Source organism: Oncorhynchus kisutch, unplaced genomic scaffold (assembly GCF_002021735.2).
Source record: "Oncorhynchus kisutch isolate 150728-3 unplaced genomic scaffold, Okis_V2 Okis09a-Okis19a_hom, whole genome shotgun sequence".
In the NCBI taxonomy this organism is placed as follows: domain Eukaryota; kingdom Metazoa; phylum Chordata; class Actinopteri; order Salmoniformes; family Salmonidae; genus Oncorhynchus; species Oncorhynchus kisutch.
The window spans coordinates 16,753,359-16,767,365 of NW_022261985.1; positions in this window are offsets into that span (position 1 = coordinate 16,753,359).

Genomic DNA, 14,007 nt, shown 5'->3' on the forward strand with positions numbered 1-14,007 from the left:
AGGGGGGCACCATGTGGAATATCAACACTACAGTAGAGGTTAGGGGGGTTTAGCACCATGTGGAATATCAACACTACAGTAGAGGTTAGGCGGGTTTAGCACCATGTGGAATATCAACACTACAGTAGAGGTTAGGGGGGTTTAGCACCATGTGGAATATCAACACTACAGTAGAGGTTAGGGGGGCACCATGTGGAATATCAACACTACAGTAGAGGTTAGGGGGGTTTAGCACCATGTGGAATATCAACACTACAGTAGAGGTTAGGGGGCTTTAGCACCATGTGGAATATCAACACTACAGTAGAGGTTAGGGGGGTTTAGCACCATGTGGAATTTCAACACTACAGTAGAGGTTAGGGGGGCACCATGTGGAATATCAACACTACAGTAGAGGTTAGGGGGGTTTAGCACCATGTGGAATATCAACACTACAGTAGAGGTTAGGCGGGTTTAGCACCATGTGGAATATCAACACTACAGTAGAGGTTAGGCGGGTTTAGCACCATGTGGAATATCAACACTACAGTAGAGGTTAGGGGGGCACCATGTGGAATATCAACACTACAGTAGAGTTTAGGGGGGTTTAGCACCATGTAGAATATCACCACTACAGTAGAGGTTAGGCGGGTTTAGCACCATGTGGAATATCAACACTACAGTAGAGGTTAGGGGGGTTTAGCACCATGTGGAATATCAACACTACAGTAGAGGTTAGGGGGGCACCATGTGGAATATCAACACTACAGTAGAGGTTAGGGGGGCACCATGTGGAATATCAACACTACAGTAGAGGTTAGGGGGGCACCATGTGGAATATCAACACTACAGTAGAGGTTAGGGGGGCACCATGTGGAATATCAACACTACAGTAGAGGTTAGGGGGGTTTAGCACCATGTGGAATATCAACACTAAGGTAGAGGTTAGGCGGGTTTAGCACCATGTGGAATATCAACACTACAGTAGAGGTTAGGGGGGTTTAGCACCATGTGGAATATCAACACTACAGTAGAGGTTAGGGGGGTTTAGCACCATGTGGAATATCAACACTACAGTAGAGGTTAGGGGGGTTTAGCACCATGTGGAATATCAACACTACAGTAGAGGTTAGGGGGGTTTAGCACCATGTGGAATATCAACACTACAGTAGAGGTTAGGGGGTCACCATGTGGAATATCAACACTACAGTAGAGGTTAGGGGGGGTTAGAGGTTAGGGGGGGCACCATGTGGAATATCAACACTACAGTAGAGGTTAGGGGGGCACCATGTGGAATATCAACACTACAGTAGAGGTTAGGGGGGTTTAGCACCATGTGGAATATCAACACTACAGTAGAGGTTAGGGGGGTTTAGCACCATGTGGAATATCAACACTAAAGTAGAGGTTAGGGGGGTTTAGCACCATGTGGAATATCAACACTACAGTAGAGGTTAGGGGGGTTTAGCACCATGTGGAATATCAACACCACAGTAGAGGTTAGGGGGGTTTAGCACCATGTGGAATATCAACACTACAGTAGAGGTTAGGGGGGTTTAGCACCATGTGGAATATCAACACTAAAGTAGAGGTTAGGGGGGTTTAGCACCATGTGGAATATCAACACTACAGTAGAGGTTAGGGGGGTTTAGCACCATGTGGAATATCAACACCACAGTAGAGGTTAGGGGGGTTTAGCACCATGTGGAATATCAACACTACAGTAGAGGTTAGGGGGGTTTAGCACCATGTGGAATATCAACACTACAGTAGAGGTTAGGGGGGTTTAGCACCATGTGGAATATCAACACTACAGTAGAGGTTAGGGGGGTTTAGCACCATGTGGAATATCAACACTACAGTAGAGGTTAGGGGGGTTTAGCACCATGTGGAATATCAAGGCAGTGTTATAAAAAAAGAGGCTCTTCAAAAAGCCACATCTCTGGTGGCGTACCGGCCCTGTCCGTAAGGCCTTACGGGACATGTTGTACCGGCCCTATCCGTAAGGCCTTACGGGACATGTTGTACCGGCCCTATCCGTAAGGCCTTACGGGACATGTTGTACCGGCCCTATCCGTAAGGCCTTACGGGACATGTTAAACTCTCCAAGCCACATCTCTGGTGGCGTACCGGCCTTACGGGACATGTTAAACTCTCCGAGCCACATCTCTGGTGGCGTACCGGCCTTACGGGACATGTTAAACTCTCCGAGCCACATCTCTGGTGGCGTACCGGCCTTACGGGACATGTTAAACTCTCCAAGCCACATCTCTGGTGGCGTACCGGCCTTACGGGACATGTTAAACTCTCCAAGCCACATCTCTGGTGGCGTACCGGTCTTACGGGACATGTTAAACTCTCCAAGCCACATCTCTGGTGGCGTACCGGCCTTACGGGACATGTTAAATGCTCCAAGCCACATCTCTGGTGGCGTACCGGCCTTACGGGACATGTTAAACTCTCCAAGCCACATCTCTGGTGGCGTACCGGCCTTACGGGACATGTCGAAAACTCTCCAAGCCACATCTCTGGTGGCGTACCGGCCTTACGGGACATGTCGAAAACTCTCCAAGCCTGTATAACAGACTTACAGAATGCAGACAGGCCAGACAAATCACCCTCCTCCAGCTTTAAGATGCTTGTCTCTGGGCTGCTAGACAACAGTCTCTGGGCTGCTAGAACCATCACAGTACAACAGTCTCTGGGCTGCTAGAACCATCACAGTACAACAGTCTCTGGGCTACTAGAACCATCACAGTACAACACTCTGGGCTGCTAGAATCATCACAGTACAACAGTCTGGGCTGCTAGAACCATCACAGTACAACAGTCTCTGGGCTGCTAGAACCATCACAGTACAACAGTCTCTGGGCTGCTAGAACCATCACAGTACAACAGTCTCTGGGCTGCTAGATGCTGGAAAGCCATGATCCTAGAATAAATGTCCACCAGGCCTTCCCCACCTTTGTGCAGTGGCAGGTACAGAGCTGCAGCTTTAATCCAATGTTGTCCAGACCAGAAGGAATTGACAAGGCTCCTCTGAAGCTCTTGTGTCAGTTGGCTGTAAAATCACTAGTCTGTGCCACATTATAGAGGCGGCTAGGTTACCGGCTACCAGCACCCTTCCCCTATGAGACAGCTGGGGTAGCACCCATTTACACCTAGACAGTCTGACACACACTTTCCCCACCCATCCCATCTCTGCCCCACTGAATCCCCTCTGTTAACCATGGAGCAGAAACTATCTGAATCCCCCCTGGTAATAGTGGAGCAGACCCTATCTGAATCATCCCTGGTAATAGTGGAGCAGACCCTATCTGAATCCCCCTGGTAATAGTGGAGAGGACCCTATCTGAATCCCCATGGTAACCGTGGAGCAGACCCTATCTGAATCCTCCCTGGTAACCGTGGAGCAGACCCTATCTGATGCTGACCTGGTAATAGTGGAGCAGACCCTATCTGATTCCACCCTGGTAATAGTGGAGTGGACCCTATCTGATGCTGACCTGGTAACCGTGGAGAGGACCCTATCTGAATCCCCCTGGTAATAGTGGAGTGGACCCTATCTGATGCTGACCTGGTAACCGTGGAGTGGACCCTATCTGAATCCCCATTGTAATAGTGGAGCAGACCCTATCTGAATCCTCCCTGGTAATAGTGGAGCAGACCCTATCTGAATCCCCCATGGTAATAGTGGAGCAGACCCTATCTGAATCCTCCCTGGTAATAGTGGAGCAGACCCTATCTGAATCCTCCCTGGTAACCGTGGAGCAGACCCTATCTGAATCCCCCTGGTAATAGTGGAGCAGACTCTATCTGAATCCCCCCTGGTAATAGTGGAGCAGACCCTATCTGATGCCCCCCTGGTAACCGTGGAGTGGACCCTATCTGAATCCCCCTGGTAACCATGGAGTGGACCCTATCTGATGCTGACCTGGTAACCGTGGAGTGGACCCTATCTGAATCCCCCTGGTAACCATGGAGAGGACCCTATCTGAATCCCCCTGGTAACCATGGAGTGGACCCTATCTGATGCTGACCTGGTAACCATGGAGAGGACCCTATCTGAATCCACCTGGTAACCGTGGAGAGGACCCTATCTGAATCCCTCTGGTAACCATGGAGTGGACCCTATCTGATGCTGACCTGGTAACTGTGGAGTGGACCCTATCTGAATCCCCATTGTAATAGTGGAGCAGACCCTATCTGAATCCCCCCTGGTAATAGTGGAGCAGACCCTATCCGAATCCTCCCAGGTAATAGTTGAACAGACCCTATCTGAATCCCCCTGGTAACCGTGGAGCGGACCCTATCTGATGCTGACCTGGTAACCGTGGAGCAGACCCTATCTGAATCCTCCCTGGTAATAGTGGAGCAGACCCTATCTGAATCCCCATGGTAACCTTGGAGCAGACCCTATCTGAAATCAGACCCCCTGGTAATAGTGGAGAGGACCCAATCTGAATCCCCTCTGGTAATAGTGGAGCAGACCCTATCTGAATCCCCCCTGGTAATAGTGGAGCGGACCCTATCTGAATCCCCCCTGGTAATAGTGGAGCAGACCCTATCTGAATCCTCCCTGGTAATAGTGGAGCAGACCCTATCTGAATCCACCCTGGTAACCGTGGAGCGGACCCTATCTGATGCTGACCTGGTAACCGTGGAGCAGACCCTATCTGAATCCTCCCTGGTAATAGTGGAGCAGACCCTATCTGAATCCCCATGGTAACCGTGGAGCAGACCCTATCTGAAATCACCCTGGTAACCGTGGAGCAGACCCTATCTGAATTCCCCCTGGTAACCGTGGAGTGGACCCTATCTGAAATCACTCTGGTAACCGTGGAGCGGACCCTATTTGATGCCCCCCTGGTAACCGTGGATCGGACCCTATCTGAAATCACCCTGGTAATCGTGGAGCGGACCCTATCTGATGCTGACCTGGTAACCGTGGAGCGGACCCTATCTGAATTCCCCCTGGTAACCGTGGAGCGGACCCTATCTGAATTCCCCCTGGTAACCGTGGAGTGGACCCTATCTGAATTCCCACTGGTAACTGTGGAGTGGACTATATCGGATGCCCCCCTGGTAACCGTGGAGTGGACCCTATCTGATGCTCCCCTGGTAACCGTGGAGCGGACCCAATCTGAATTCCCACTGGTAACCGTGGAGAGGACCCTATCTGAATCCCCCTGGTAACCATGGAGTGGACCCTATCTGATGCTGACCTGGTAACCATGGAGAGGACCCTATCTGAATCCACCTGGTAACCGTGGAGAGGACCCTATCTGAATCCCTCTGGTAACCATGGAGTGGACCCTATCTGATGCTGACCTGGTAACCGTGGAGTGGACCCTATCTGAATCCCCATTGTAATAGTGGAGCAGACCCTATCTGAATCCCCCCTGGTAATAGTGGAGCAGACCCTATCCGAATCCTCCCTGGTAATAGTGGAGCAGACCCTATCTGAATCCCCCCTGGTAACCATGGAGCGGACCCTATCTGATGCTGACCTGGTAACCGTGGAGCAGACCCTATCTGAATCCTCCCTGGTAATAGTGGAGCAGACCCTATCTGAATCCCCATGGTAACCTTGGAGCAGACCCTATCTGAAATCAGACCCCCTGGTAATAGTGGAGAGGACCCTATCTGAATCCCCCCTGGTAATAGTGGAGCAGACCCTATCTGAATCCCCCCTGGTAATAGTGGAGAGGACCCTATCTGAATCCCCCCTGGTAATAGTGGAGCAGACCCTATCTGAATCCTCCCTGGTAATAGTGGAGCAGACCCTATCTGAATCCACCCTGGTAACCGTGGAGAGGACCCTATCTGATGCTGACCTGGTAACCGTGGAGCAGACCCTATCTGAATCCTCCCTGGTAATAGTGGAGCAGACCCTATCTGAAATCACCCTGGTAACCGTGGAGCAGACCCTATCTGAATTCCCCCTGGTAACCGTGGAGTGGACCCTATCTGAAATCACTCTGGTAACCGTGGAGCGGACCCTATTTGATGCCCCCCTGGTAACCGTGGATCGGACCCTATCTGAATCCCTCTGGTAACCATGGAGTGGACCCTATCTGATGCTGACCTGGTAACCGTGGAGTGGACCCTATCTGAATCCCCATTGTAATAGTGGAGCAGACCCTATCTGAATCCCCCCTGGTAATAGTGGAGCAGACCCTATCCGAATCCTCCCTGGTAATAGTGGAGCAGACCCTATCTGAATCCCCCCTGGTAACCGTGGAGCGGACCCTATCTGATGCTGACCTGGTAACCGTGGAGCAGACCCTATCTGAATCCTCCCTGGTAATAGTGGAGCAGACCCTATCTGAATCCCCATGGTAACCTTGGAGCAGACCCTATCTGAAATCAGACCCCCTGGTAATAGTGGAGAGGACCCTATCTGAATCCCTCCTGGTAATCGTGGAGCAGACCCTATCTGAATACCCCTGGTAATAGTGGAGAGGACCCTATCTGAATCCCCCCTGGTAATAGTGGAGCAGACCCTATCTGAATCCTCCCTGGTAATAGTGGAGCAGACCATATCTGAATCCACCCTGGTAACCGTGGAGCGGACCCTATCTGATGCTGACCTGGTAACCGTGGAGCAGACCCTATCTGAATCCTCCCTGGTAATAGTGGAGCAGACCCTATCTGAATCCCCATGGTAACCGTGGAGCAGACCCTATCTGAAATCACCCTGGTAACCGTGGAGCAGACCCTATCTGAATTCCCCCTGGTAACCGTGGAGTGGACCCTATCTGAAATCACTCTGGTAACCGTGGAGCGGACCCTATTTGATGCCCCCCTGGTAACCGTGGATCGGACCCTATCTGAAATCACCCTGGTAACCGTGGAGCGGACCCTATCTGATGCTGACCTGGTAACCGTGGAGCGGACCCTATCTGAATTCCCCCTGGTAACCGTGGAGCGGACCCTATCTGAATTCCCCCTGGTAACCGTGGAGTGGACCCTATCTGAATTCCCACTGGTAACTGTGGAGTGGACTATATCTGATGCCCCCCTGGTAACCGTGGAGTGGACCCTATCTGATGCTCCCCTGGTAACCGTGGAGCGGACCCAATCTGAATTCCCACTGGTAACCGTGGAGTGGACCCTATCTGATGCTGACCTGGTAACCGTGGAGTGGACCCTATCTGATGCTGCCCTGGTAACCGTGGAGTGGACCCTATCTGATGCTGAACTGGTAACTGTGGAGTGGACCCTATCTGATGCTGACCTGGTAACCGTGGAGTGGACCCTATCTGATGCTGACCTGGTAACCATGGAGTGGACCCTATCTGATGCTGACCTGGTAACCGTGGAGTGGACCCTATCTGATGCCCCCTGGTAACTGTGGAGTGGACCCTATTTGATGCCCCCCTGGTAACCGTGGATCGGACCCTATCTGAAATCACCCTGGTAACTGTGGAGCGGACCCTATCTGATGCTGACCTGGTAACCGTGGAGCGGACCCTATCTGAATTCCCCCTGGTAACCGTGGAGCGGACCCTATCTGAATTCCCCCTGGTAACCGTGGAGTGGACCCTATCTGAATTCCCACTGGTAAATGTGGAGTGGACTATATCTGATGCCCCCCTGGTAACTGTGGAGTGGACCCTATCTGATGCTCCCCTGGTAACCGTGGAGCAGACCCTATCTGAATTCCCACTGGTAACTGTGGAGTGGACTATATCTGATGCCCCCCTGGTAACCGTGGAGTGGACCCTATCTGATGCTCCCCTGGTAACCGTGGAGCGGACCCAATCTGAATTCCCACTGGTAACCGTGGAGTGGACCCTATCTGATGCTGACCTGGTAACCGTGGAGTGGACCCTATCTGATGCTGCCCTGGTAACCGTGGAGTGGACCCTATCTGATGCTGAACTGGTAACTGTGGAGTGGACCCTATCTGATGCTGACCTGGTAACCGTGGAGTGGACCCTATCTGATGCTGACCTGGTAACCATGGAGTGGACCCTATCTGATGCTGACCTGGTAACCGTGGAGTGGACCCTATCTGATGCCCCCTGGTAACTGTGGAGTGGACCCTATTTGATGCCCCCCTGGTAACCGTGGATCGGACCCTATCTGAAATCACCCTGGTAACTGTGGAGCGGACCCTATCTGATGCTGACCTGGTAACCGTGGAGCGGACCCTATCTGAATTCCCCCTGGTAACCGTGGAGCGGACCCTATCTGAATTCCCCCTGGTAACCGTGGAGTGGACCCTATCTGAATTCCCACTGGTAAATGTGGAGTGGACTATATCTGATGCCCCCCTGGTAACTGTGGAGTGGACCCTATCTGATGCTCCCCTGGTAACCGTGGAGCAGACCCTATCTGAATCCTCCCTGGTAATAGTGGAGCAGACCCTATCTGAATCCCCATGGTAACCGTGGAGCAGACCCTATCTGAAATCACCCTGGTAACCGTGGAGCAGACCCTATCTGAATTCCCCCTGGTAACCGTGGAGTGGACCCTATCTGAAATCACTCTGGTAACCGTGGAGCGGACCCTATTTGATGCCCCCCTGGGAACCGTGGATCGGACCCTATCTGAAATCACCCTGGTAACCGTGGAGCGGACCCTATCTGATGCTGACCTGGTAACCGTGGAGCGGACCCTATCTGAATTCCCCCTGGTAACCGTGGAGCGGACCCTATCTGAATTCCCCCTGGTAACCGTGGAGTGGACCCTATCTGAATTCCCACTGGTAACTGTGGAGTGGACTATATCTGATGCCCCCCTGGTAACCGTGGAGTGGACTCTATCTGATGCTCCCCTGGTAACCGTGGAGCGGACCCAATCTGAATTCCCACTGGTAACCGTGGAGTGGACCCTATCTGATGCTGACCTGGTAACCGTGGAGTGGACCCTATCTGATGCTGCCCTGGTAACCGTGGAGTGGACCCTATCTGATGCTGAAGTGGTAACCGTGGAGTGGACCCTATCTGATGCTGACCTGGTAACCGTGGAGTGGACCCTATCTGATGCTGACCTTGTAACCTTGGAGTGGACCCTATCTGATGCTGACCTGGTAACCGTGGAGTGGACCCTATCTGATGCCCCCTGGTAACCGTGGAGTGGACCCTATTTGATGCCCCCCTGGTAACCGTGGATCGGACCCTATCTGAAATCACCCTGGTAACTGTGGAGCGGACCCTATCTGATGCTGACCTGGTAACCGTGGAGCGGACCCTATCTGAATTCCCCCTGGTAACCGTGGAGCGGACCCTATCTGAATTCCCCCTGGTAACCGTGGAGTGGACCCTATCTGAATTCCCACTGGTAAATGTGGAGTGGACTATATCTGATGCCCCCCTGGTAACTGTGGAGTGGACCCTATCTGATGCTGACCTGGTAACCGTGGAGTGGACCCTATCTGATGCTGACCTGGTAACCGTGGAGTGGACCCTATCTGATGCTGCCCTGGTAACCGTGGAGTGGACCCTATCTAATGCTGAACTGGTAACCGTGGAGTGGACCCTATCTGATGCTGACCTGGTAACCGTGGAGTGGACCCTATCTGATGCTGACCTGGTAACCGTGGAGTGGACCCTATCTGATGCTGACCTGGTAACCGTGGAGTGGACCCTATCTGATGCCCCCTGGTAACCGTGGAGTGGACCCTATTTGATGCCCCCCTGGTAACCGTGGAGTGGACCCTATCTGAATCCCCATGGTAACCGTGGAGCAGACCCTATTTGATGCCCCCCTGGTAACCGTGGATCGGACCCTATCTGAAATCACCCTGGTAACCATGGAGCGGACCCTATCTGATGCTGACCTGGTAACCGTGGAGCAGACCCTATCTGAATTCCCCCTGGTAACCGTGGAGTGGACCCTATCTGAATTCCCACTGGTAACCGTGGAGTGGACCCTATCTGATGCCCCCCTGGTAACCGTGGAGTGGACCCAATCTGATGCTGCCCTGGTAACCGTGGAGTGGACCCTATCTGATGCTGACCTGGTAACCGTGGAGTGAACCCTATCTGATGCTGACCTGGTAACCGTGGAGTGGACCCTATCTGATGCCCCCCTGGTAACCGTGGAGCGGACCCAATCTGAATTCCCACTGGTAACCGTGGGACCTGGTAACTGTGGAGTGGACCCTATGTGATGCTGACCTGGTAACCGTGGAGTGGACCCTATCTGATGCTGACCTGGTAACCGTGGAGTGGACCCTATTTGATGCCCCCCTGGTAACCGTGGATCGGACCCTATCTGAAATCACCCTGGTAACTGTGGAGCGGACCCTATCTGATGCTGACCTGGTAACCGTGGAGCGGACCCTATCTGAATTCCCCCTGGTAACCGTGGAGCGGACCCTATCTGAATTCCCCCTGGTAACCGTGGAGTGGACCCTATCTGAATTCCCACTGGTAAATGTGGAGTGGACTATATCTGATGCCCCCCTGGTAACCGTGGAGTGGACCCTATCTGATGCTGACCTGGTAACCGTGGAGTGGACCCTATCTGATGCCCCCTGGTAACCGTGGAGTGGACCCTATTTGATGCCCCCCTGGTAACCGTGGAGTGGACCCTATCTGAATCCCCATGGTAACCGTGGAGCAGACCCTATTTGATGCCCCCCTGGTAACCGTGGATCGGACCCTATCTGATGCTGACCTGGTAACCGTGGAGTGGACCCTATCTGATGCTGACCTGGTAACCGTGGAGTGGACCCTATCTGATGCTGACCTGGTAACCGTGGAGTGGACCCTATCTGATGCCCCCTGGTAACCGTGGAGTGGACCCTATTTGATGCCCCCCTGGTAACCGTGGAGTGGACCCTATCTGAATCCCCATGGTAACCGTGGAGCAGACCCTATTTGATGCCCCCCTGGTAACCGTGGATCGGACCCTATCTGAAATCACCCTGGTAACCATGGAGCGGACCCTATCTGATGCTGACCTGGTAACCGTGGAGCAGACCCTATCTGAATTCCCCCTGGTAACCGTGGAGTGGACCCTATCTGAATTCCCACTGGTAACCGTGGAGTGGACCCTATCTGATGCCCCCCTGGTAACCGTGGAGTGGACCCAATCTGATGCTGCCCTGGTAACCGTGGAGTGGACCCTATCTGATGCTGACCTGGTAACCGTGGAGTGAACCCTATCTGATGCTGACCTGGTAACCGTGGAGTGGACCCTATCTGATGCCCCCCTGGTAACCGTGGAGCGGACCCAATCTGAATTCCCACTGGTAACCGTGGGACCTGGTAACTGTGGAGTGGACCCTATGTGATGCTGACCTGGTAACCGTGGAGTGGACCCTATCTGATGCTGACCTGGTAACCGTGGAGTGGACCCTATCTGATGCTGACCTGGTAACCGTGGAGTGGACCCTATCTGAATCCCCCCTGGTAACCGTGGAGCGGACCCTCTCTGATGCCCCCCTGGTAACCATGGAGCGGACCCTCTCTGATGCCCCCCTGGTAACCGTGGAGTGGACCCTATCTGAATCCCCCCTGGTAACGGTGGAGCGGACCCTCTCTGATGCCCCCCTGGTAACCGTGGAGTGGACCCTCTCTGAATCCCCCCTGGTAACCGTGAAGTGGACCCTATCTGATGCTGACCTGGTAACCGTGGAGTCGACCCTATCTGAATCCCCCCTGGTAACCGTGGAGCAGACCCTATCTGTATTCCCCCTGGTAACCGTGGAGCGGACCCTCTCTGATGCCCCCCTGGTAACCGTGGAGTGGACCCTCTCTGAATCCCCCCTGGTAACCGTGGAGCAGACCCTATCTGATGTTGACCTGGTAACCGTGGAGCGGACCCTATCTGATGCCCCCCTGGTAACCGTGGAGTGGACCCTCTCTGATGCCCCCCTGGTAACCGTGGAGCAGACCCTATCTGAATTCCCCCTGGTAAACGTGGAGTGGACCCTATCTGAATTCCCACTGGTAACCGTGGAGTGGACCCTATCTGATGCCCCCCTGGTAACCGTGGAGTGGACCCAATCTGAATTCCCACTGGTAACCGTGGGACCTGGTAACTGTGGAGTGGACCCTATGTGATGCTGACCTGGTAACCGTGGAGTGGACCCTATCTGATGCTGCCCTGGTAACCATGGAGTGGACCCTATCTGATGCTGACCTGGTAACCGTGGAGTGAACCCTATCTGATGCTGACCTGGTAACCGTGGAGTGGACCCTATCTGATGCCCCCCTGCTAACCGTGGAGCGGACCCAATCTGAATTCCCACTGGTAACCATGGGACCTGGTAACCGTGGAGTGGACCCTATTTGATGCTGACCTGGTAACCGTGGAGTGGACCCTATCTGATGCTGACCTGGTAACCGTGGAGTGGACCCTATCTGAATGGAGTGGACCTTATCTGAATTCCCCCTGGTAATCGTGGAGTAGAACCTATCTGATGCTGACCTGGTAACCGTGGAGTGGACCCTATCTGATGCTGACCTAGTAACCGTGGAGTCGACCCTATCTGAATCCCCCCTGGTAACCGTGGAGCAGACCCTCTCTGTATTCCCCCTGGTAACCGTGGAGTGGACCCTATCTGATGCCCCCCTGGTAACCGTGGAGCGGACCCTATCTGATGCTGACCTGGTAATAGTGGAGCAGACCCAATCTGAATCCCCCCTGGTAATAGTGGAGCAGACCCTATCTGAATCCCCCTGGTAATAGTGGAGAGGACCCTATCTGAATCCCCCTTGGTAATAGTGGAACAGACCCTATCTGAATCCTCCCTGGTAATAGTGGAGCAGACCCTGTCTGAATCCCCCTGGTAATAGTGGAGAGGACCCTATCTGAATTCCCCCTGGTAACCGTGGAGCAGACCCTCTCTGATGCCCCCCTGGTAACCGTGGAGCAGACCCTCTCTGATGCCCCCCTGGTAACCGTGGAGTGGACCCTATCTGAATTCCCCCTGGTAACCGTGGAGTGGACCCTCTCTGATGCCCCCCTGGTAACCGTGGAGCAGACCCTATCTGATGCCCCCCTGGTAACCGTGGAGCAGACCCTATCTGAATTCCCCCTGGTACCCGTGGAGTGGACCCTCTCTGATGCCCCCCTGGTAACCGTGGAGCAGACCCTATCTGAATTCCCCCTGGTAACCGTGGAGTGGACCCTCTCTGATGCCCCCCTGGTAACCGTGGAGTGGACCCTCTCTGATGCTGACCTGCCCACAGAAATGCACTTTTTTCCCAATGAACTCTAGCTGAGGAGGCCCCCTCATACACCTTTAGAGCTTCCTCAACCCCTGTAATAAAAACTGTCACGCCATCTGCATACACAGACAGCGCTATCATGAGACCCTTCACAACCCCCTGGCCTAACACAGACAGCGCTATCATGAGACCCTTCATAACCCCCTGGCACAGAGAAACCTGTCCCTTCCCACATTCATATTGGGAGAGACAGAGAGAGAGACAGAGAGAGAGGGACAGAGAGACAGAGAGAGGAGGGAAAGAGAGAGAGAGGGAGGGACAGAGAGAGAGAGATAGGAGGGAAAGAGAGAGAGAAAGAGGGAGGGACAGAGAGAGAGAGAGAGAGAGAGAGAGAGAGAGAGAGAGAGAGAGAGAGAGAGAGAGAGAGAGAGGGACAGAGAGACAGAGAGAGTAGGGAAAGAGAGACAGAGAGAGAGACAGAGAGAGAGAGGGACAGAGAGACAGAGATAGGAGGGAAAGAGAGAGAGAGAGGGAGGGACAGAGAGAGAGAGGGACAGAGAGACAAGGACAGAGAGACAGAGAGAGGAGGAAAGAAAGAGACAGAGAGACAGAGAGAGCAGGGAAAGAGAGAGAGAGGGACAGAGAGAGAGAGAGAGAGAGAGAGAGAGGGACAGAGAGACAGAGAGAGAGGGACAGAGAGGAGGGAAAGAGAGAGAGAGAGAGAGAGAGAGAGAGAGAGAGAGAGAGGGACAGAGAGACAGAGAGAGAGGGACAGAGATAGGAGGGAAAGAGAGCGAGAGAGAGAGAGAGAGAGAGAGAGAGAGAGAGAGAGAGAGAGAGAGAGAGAGAGAGAGAGAGGGACAGAGAGAGGAGGGAAAGAGACAGAGAGAGAGAA